Below are 9,034 nucleotides of genomic sequence, written 5' to 3'. Positions count from 1 at the left end.
TCTCTCTCTCTCTCTCTGTATGTATATATGTCCCAGGATACAATCTGACTTGATACTCTCTCTCTCTCTCTCTCTCTCTCTCTCTCTCTCTCTCTCTCTCTCTCTCTCTCTCTCTCTCTCTCTGTATGTATATATGTCCCAGGATACAATCTGACTTGATACTCTCTCTCTCTCTCTCTCTCTCTCTCGTCTCTCTCTCTCTCTCTCTCTCTCTCTCTCTCTCTCTCCATATTCATATCACATCCCAGAGGAAAATCTGGTTTAATATTTGGTGAAATATTTAAAGAAGACACAAGGCATAGGAGACAGATGTTACTTCTTGCGTGATTCCTTTTTTGTTATAAAAATGTTTAATCATTGTGGCTCTGAAGAACAAAGGGATAGGGAAGATACATTGAGGTGCCTTGTCTCTTTAGAAGATAGTATATCCTGGCGAGGGTGTTCAGCTTTCTTGAATATTGGAGGACTGAAAGGGAATGGGAGATTTGTCTGTATTTTATGCGAGCATCGGCATTTCCATCAGTTATCTGTAGTATCCTCCTCTCAAATTTCATTTATATCCTCATTTTCAATATATACGGTTTACTAGTGTACCCGAGTCGTCAACAATGACGTGTAGATAATTAAATAGATATGTACACACCCAGACGCACACGCTCAGATTCTTCCCCCTTTCCTAACTATAACTCAACTGCTTACAGTGCCATAGCTTCTGTACGGTCTTCCACTGTCTTGGGTTAGAGTTCTCTTGCTTGAGGGTACACTAGGGCACACTGTTCTATCGTATATCTTATTTCTCTTCCTCTTGTTTTGTTAAAGTTTTAATAGTTTATAAAGTGATATTTATTATAATATTGTTGCTCTTCTTAGAATATTTTATTTTTCCTTGTTCCCTTTCCTCACTGAGTTATTTATATATATATATATATATATATATATATATATATATATATATATATATATATATATATATATAAAACCAGACACTGGTTATTATATATGGGAAGATATTTCTTGAAGAGAGATAGAAAAGATTGTAAAAGTTACTTGCACCATCAGCATTTGCATTTCACTTAAAAGCTTAAAGGGCAGCCTCCTCTGTACTTCTTGACAATGCAGGATTTGTTTAGTTCGTAAACTTGAACTTCTTTCTGAGTAAATTTCTTCTTCAGTCTGAAACTTTCTTATGAGAAATTTATTCTCGTTTCGATGTTTAGGAAATGAAAACTTCCCTGTATAGCTCGATTCCACCTCTATTTCTAATAAGATTTAGCATCATGATTCAGAATTAAGTATCACCTAAATCTTCCTTCACCTGTTATTTTTCTAATTTCATTGATATAAGAGCGCCTAGAGTGAACAGATCTATTAAAGAATTAACTGAACATGGGCTTGGAAGAGCAGATGTGAGACGGTAGGTCGAAAATTTGGATAATAAATCGTGGTAATATGACAGGTTGGAAATTGCTGAGTGGAATAGAGTCACGAGAAATATGTTGGAAATAATAGGTACAGCAGTGAAAGGGTAAATTAATTGAAATGGGGAAAAAGTTGTAGATGATATAAGAGAAATTACCGGGAATGAGGAAAAAAGCCAAAGCAAAGTCCTTCAAAAGGTAACCGTGCTTACCCCCATACAAATGAGAAAAATAAGAACGTTGATAGAAGAAGAAGAATAGAGGAATTTATCTTTTTTGAACGAAAATTGAATTATAATTCTTCTTCAATCAAGTGGTTAAATACTGTACTGTAATTGTTCAGTGGGTACTTTCCTCTTTGTATGGGTAGAAGAGACTTTAGCTGTGGTAAGCAGTTCTTCTCAGAGAAGGATACTCCAAAATCAAACCATTATTCTCCAGTCTAAGGTAGTGCCATAGCCTCTGTACCATGGTCTTCCACTGTTTGGGTTAGGGTTCTCTTGCTTGAGGATACACTCAGGCTCACTATTCTATGTTTCCTTATTTCCTTTTCTCACTGAGCTATTTTCCTTTTTGGAGCCCTTGAGCTTATCGCATCTTGCTTTTCCAACTAGTGTTGTAATCTAGCTATAATAATAATAATAATAATAATAATAATAATAATACGAGAGGAATAAATAATAAGCGTCTAGTGCAAAATGGAGTGCAGGTTAAAAAAGAAAAATTTTGATATCAAGATGAAATGAATGTAAGACCAATTAGCAGCTTAGGCTTTCTATTCATGGGTTACATATTCTATATATTCCGCCGTAAAATTTTTGATATTTACCAACTGCGCAATATCATAAATTGCCAGTTCCTTTAAAGCGACAGCCTTTAGATGTTCTGGTGTATACAAAGGGTATGTACGATTTTGGCTGTGTAACTAGGGTTCCTTTAGGACATTAGTAGGATTCGGGGAACACAGCCTTTAGCCCTAAGGACAATAAAAAAAAATCAAACTGCCCAAAAGACATAAACATTTGATAAAGCAAGAAATAATCGGATTTGGATAAGATATAGAGGTTTGCAAATAAAAATGGAAATTTTGGAAGTTACCATTCCTATATGAAGTTCCACTCATTAAACCGTAGCCGGAGGCAATAGTCAAGCACAGAATTTGGACCTTCTGTTAATTGGTAGGCAATAATTGCCTAAGTTTGGAGAATACTCGCTTTATATAAATTTATTATTACCTGTATAGTATATTTATTATATCTTAAATGCTCAATTTACATTTCTGAGTGGTGATACTTAAACGTGATGAAGGGGTTTGAGTATTACCATGATCAACCAAGCTGTACTAGTCAGGGCCACCCATACTAGATTGGTTTGCTGTGAGCGATCAGACGAAAATCTCCCACCATCACCAATCCGCCGTAGCCAGCTTGGTGATGAAAACTGGCCAACCCCCAGACATGTATTAGGACATGTCTGAGGCCATTGTCCTGTAGTGGACTAGAAACAGTTGCAAATTATATTTAAATTCAAAACATTTGTATAAATGATAGAGAAATAAGCAATAGATTTCGTAAAATGAAACAATGGACTCGATTCTGCACTTTTTCTTTCTTTTCTATCTACTAGCTGGTATAATTCTCTCTCTCTCTCTCTCTCTCTCTCTCTCTCTCTCTCTCTCTCTCTCTCTCTCTCTCTCTCTCTCTCTCTCTCTCTCTCTCTCTCTGTAAATCAGAGGAACAATATACTGTAAACTCAATGAATATAAACATTACTCTTTATATCAAGTAAACAGTTTATTGTGTAACTTTGATAAACACACATTTTAAATAAACACCAATTATTCATATGATCAAACAAACATCTAAAATCATTAAGTAATACGAGATTTATTTCTCATCCAAACAGATAATTATGATTTTATATGTGGTGTATAAAGACATTGTAAAACATGAAATATAACATCTATCTATTTTCAGTAACTCTCTCTCTCTCTCTCTCTCTCTCTCTCTCTCTCTCTCTCTCTCTCTTTTTTGTCACCTCAAGTGCACTAGTCCCAGTAAGGGCTCTCTCTATGCCACACAGTCTCCTCTCCATGTGTTTCACAATTTATCCCGAAATACCAGTGTCATTAACATCATTACCCCTATCTAATACTGTACATGGTATTGTCTTCAACATCATCTGGATAGTATTAGCCAACAACAGAATGACGTCACATAGTCTGCAACGACGTATTAGGCATGTTGTCTTCATTCTCTTTCATGGCTGAAGATTGAGGGCGACCAGCTTCAGACATATTATTACTGTCTCTCATACCCAAGTGTAAGGTTTTGTGTCTCGCCTTGATCAGCAAAGGTATACTAGGCAAGGTCACCCGTACTAGGTTGGTTTGTTATGAGCAATCAGATTAAAGTCTCACGCCATCACCAAAGTGCACTGACCAGCTTGGCGATGAAAACTAGCTAAGCCCCAGACAAGAATAATACTTGTCTAAGACCTATTTCTTGCAATGAACTAGAAACGGCTGCTTTGTTGTTGTTGTTGTTGTTGCTGCTGCTGTTGTCATATACACCGAAAAACGTGATTTTCTGTATCGAGGTTAATGGAGACTGCAAATATAACAAATATAACGATAGACGCTATTCGCTGATCGAAGTGAGAGAGTATTTGCAATTCCATAGAAGCTGTGCATTGCTTGAGGGTTAGTGGCTCTGATGTGGTTAAGAGATAGGTAAGCCTGGTTCCTTTACATGTCGGGAATTCATATATGATAATTGCATCAATATTGGAAAATGTTTATGGCAAAACTCTCTCTCTCTCTCTCTCTCTCTCTCTGTATATATATATATATATATATATATATATATATATATATATATATATATATATATATATATATATATATATATATATAACTATACATATATAAATATATATGTGTATATATACATATATATTTATATATATGTATATACATATATATACATACAGTATATATATAAAACAACAATAACAAATGTAGCTATTTTTAGTCCACTATAGGATTGGGTGATGGTGGGAGACTTTAGTCAGATCACTCACAGCAAACCAACCAAGTTTGGGAGGCTCTGGCTAGTACATTATATATATATATATATATATATATATATATATATATACATATATATATATATATATATATATATATATATATATATATATATATATATATACATATATATATATATGTGTGTGTATATATATATATATATATATATATATATATATATATATATATATATATATATGTGTGTGTGTATATATATATATATATGTGTGTTTATGTGTTTATGTGTGTGTGTGTTTGCGCGTGTGTGTGCTAATATCATCCACTGAGGAAGGAAAATATACTACTGTATACTTTACATTGAAAGGTAATACTACTTATTTGCATTTTACTGCCTTTCATTGTTAGTGGTTACGTTTAATTTCCGACGAATTAATTAATGAAGCCTAGTCTTAATTTCATGTTCTGTCCACAAGGTAGAGAAAAGATTTCTTGCTGTTTATATTCAAATTTATTTCAATAATTACGTGAGTAAGAATTCGATAGTTACCCATGGACAAGACTTTTTTTTTTTTTTTTTTTTTTTTTTTTTAATAGGGAGATAAGATTTGAGTATTTCAGGCGATGAATGGCTTCAAAGAGAACTAAGATTTTACCAGGTCTTGTGTAGCCTACTAGAAACGTCCCTGCCTTGCAATCTGCTGGACTGGTGTTCGAGTCCCGCTCAAGCTCGATAGTTCTTTTAGTGCCTGCAAGCTCACCATCCTTGTGAGCTAAGGATGAGGTGTTTGGAGGAGCCCATAGATCTACCTGCAGAGTCATCAGCAGCCATTACCTGGTCCTCCGTAGACTAGCTTGGGTGGAGAGGGGACTTGGGCACTGATTATATGTACATATGGTCAGTCTCTAGGGCATCATCACTGTCCATTGCCTTTGGCATTCATGATTGACCTGTGAACCTTTAACACCTTAAATGCTAAAATAAAGGTCGTACACACCTTGGTTAGTTCAGTGGTAACGTGTCTGCCTAAGATTTGCATGGCGGCATATCGATCCCCACCTGGGACCGTGAGTTTAAGCTGTTTACTGGGGAGGCCACTGCTTTGGTTAGACACTACTGTGAGGCGTTGGGTTTGGCTGGATGACGTTTTAGTGAGCATCTATTCTGATGAAACTGGAAGTGAAACCAGACAGCTTTAACTTTTATATTTTGTTTGTAGTTTGTGGAACCAAAATTGTAAAAATCCCCCAGGGGACTATCTTCGTATGATGTGTGTGTGTGTGTGTGTGTGTGTGTGTGTGTGTGTGTGTGTGAGGGTAGGGGCGTGCGGGGTCAAGACAACGGTAGTGGGTCCATGGCTCTGATGAGGTGTTGTCTACAGTAAAGATTCAACGGTACACTGAAGTGGACGGGAAGATTAATGGACCAATTTTCACCCTTTCTAATAGCCTAAGTGGCAGCCCTTTTTTTTTTTTTTTTTTTTGAGAAATCCTTGAATAAAAACCACGTCAAAGTCCTATGCCTAAAACATTGATATTCTTGTCTTGTTTGTCCCTCGCACGCTTCAGGGATTCGTTATGATTGAGATATTCCCAAGAGATCACATCGAAGGATAACATTAGGATAATATTATTTTCCTTTCTCAAATGAAAAGTGTTTCCCTCTCAAATTCGAAATTTAATTTAGATACTGATACAAGAATGTGATTCCTTTTTATTACACACAAGTGTACATGACCTCTAAAATATTACGGCCTATTATTTAGATATATGCACACACGCGCACACATAGATTCAACCCTTCCCAACCCTTCCTCCTTTCCTAACTACAACCCCTTCCACATGGGTATGACGCTTTGCCGCCAGCGTGACCGGAAAGAAAGAAATATATATATATATATATATATATATATATATATATATATATATATATATATATATCCAGACGCTTGCTCTTTAATATTTAGGGGAGATGACTGCAGACAACAAAAATAAAGGTGGACAATTTGCTCTAATCCTTCCGAGCACTGGCGTGGAATATGAATAGCATAAGGAATGTTGACAAGAAGAAAAAATTAGCCTCACTTTTATTACGGGTAAACTACGGAAGGAAGAACCAACTGGTGAGAAAAAACCTCAATTGAGAACTTTGGGCAACAGATTGTCCACCTCACATATATTGTGGATTCATATCCAACTCCTCCCGTGATAAAAAGGCAACGGAAAAAGAGACTAAACTTGAGAAATATACCGGTTGTGGTGGCCGATGCGGTAACATCCCTGACTGGTGAACGCCAGACTGGGGTTCAAGTCCCCCTCAAACTCATTAGTCCCTTTGATCGCTGCAACCTCACCATCTTTGTGAGCTAAGGGTCGGGGGGGGGGGTGGGGTTGGTGGAGTCTATGGATCTATCTGCTGAGTCATCAGCAGCCATTGCGTGGCACTCTCTGGTCCTATCTCGGGTAGAGAGGGGGTTGGGCGCTGATCATATGTACAGTATATATGGTCAGTCTCTAGGGCATTGTCCTGCTTGCTAGGGCAATGTCACTGTCCCTTGCCTCTGCCATTCATGAGTGGCCTTTAAACCTTTAAAAAAACCTTCCTAATTTGTGTTTGACACCCTCGTTTCAAAAGAATAAGACCATATGAAGATTATGCATACTAGCTTAAATGTTATGGTAATAGTGTTTACAAGCGCTTGTTGACATCTTGAGTAACATGGAGAGATCATGCAAGATTTATATTCCTTAATGTGTCATTCTGCAGTTCATATTTCGTGGATCATCATTTCTCTTCCACTTCTGTTATGCTAAAGCAAAAGCAATTGAAATTTCTTCAGAAACATTAGTGGAATTTCACGTAATATGAAAGCGTTTCAATATTTATTCATTGAATTACTAAGTGAAAAAGAAAGCTTTATATTTCATCCAAATTTTTAAGTAATCTACAACTGGAATTATGAATTTAGGTACCCATTTTGAAAAGAGTTTTGACATAGGAAAGTAGCTCAGACATGTCATTGTTACCTAATGCTCGTCTTCTTCTTCTTCTTCTTCTTCTTCTTCTTCTTCTTCTTCTTCTTGTTATTATTATTATTATTATTATTATTATTATTATTTTTATTTTTATTTTTATTATTATTACTACTAGCTAAGCTATTACCCTAATTGGAAAAGCAAGATACTTTAAGCTCAAGGGCTCCAACAGGGAAAAATAGCCCAGTGAGGAAAGGAAATAAGGAAATCAATAAACGATATGATAAATAATGAGCAATTAAAATAAAATATTTTAAAAGCAGTAACAACATTAAAACAGATATTTCTTATATATACTATAAAAAGACTTTTCTTAGCTTGTTCAACCTAAAAACACTCCCTGGTAGTGTTGGGCAGCTTATTCCTTGAAATAAGAAGGTTATATTCAAAACAAATAAAGTAAATTTACTGTATATACTACCTTCCTATTTGCTGAAACTAGCGGCATAGAATATAATCTTTTATTTATAATTATAGCTCTATTCAGATCAGATTTACTAGGCTGGGCTGTCACAATGTTCTTTTAAAGGAACCTTAGCCATACACTCTTGTTTACATAAAGACATTTAAAGGCTGAGTAGTCTGAATCCTTTGAAGGAATCTTCTCAATAAACCTTTTGTTTTCATCAAAACCTATAAAGGCTGTGTTACGAAAAATTTTAAATTTCAAAGTATTCAAGAAGTTTTATTCCAGCTGTGACCACGCTGTGGAATGATCTTTCTAATTGGGTAGTTGAATCCGTAGAAATTCAAAAGTTTAAACTTGCAGCAAATGTTTTTATGTTGACCAGATGACATAAGTCTTTTTATAGTTTATATATGAAAGATCTGATTTGAAGTTGTTACTGTTTTTGAAGTGTCTTATTTTGGTTGTTTATTATTTCTCATGTGGTTTTTTTTATTTCCTTATTTCCTTTCCTCACTGGGCTATTTATCCCTGTTGGAGCCCTTGGGCTTATAGCATCTTGGTTTTCCAACTAGGGTTGTAGCTTAGCAAGTGATAATAATAATAATAATAATAATAATCCGTATCATTAAAGGCTGTGCAACCAACATCATTCTACCTGTAAGTATAAAAATACATAACGATAATACTAAAGTCATCCTGTAACTTGTGAATTATTGGTGAACCTCCTCTGCATTACAAAAGTCCACAACAGGAGCTGTTTCATACTCGTACACAAAAAACTTCTTAGCAGTTTCAAACCCTTATACTCGTGCCGCACCTTTCACCCATAATTTATTTGCACTCATCAGTTTCAAACCCTTATTCTCGTGCCGCACCTTTCACCCATAATTTATTTGCACTCATCAGTTTCAAACCCTTATTCTTGTGCCGCACCTTTTACCCATAATTTGTTTGCACTCATCAGTTTCAAACCCTTATACTCGTGCCGCACCTTTCACCCATAATTTGCTTGCACTCATCAGTTTCAAACCCTTATTCTCGTGCCGCACCTTTCACCCATAATTTATTTGCACTCATCAGTTTCAAACCCTTATTCTCGTGCCGCACCTTTCACCCATAATTTAT

The sequence above is a fragment of the Palaemon carinicauda genome, chromosome 21, assembly GCF_036898095.1.
Source record: "Palaemon carinicauda isolate YSFRI2023 chromosome 21, ASM3689809v2, whole genome shotgun sequence".
NCBI classification, from domain to species: Eukaryota; Metazoa; Arthropoda; class Malacostraca; order Decapoda; family Palaemonidae; genus Palaemon; species Palaemon carinicauda.
Note: the sequence above shows the minus strand (reverse complement) of the source record.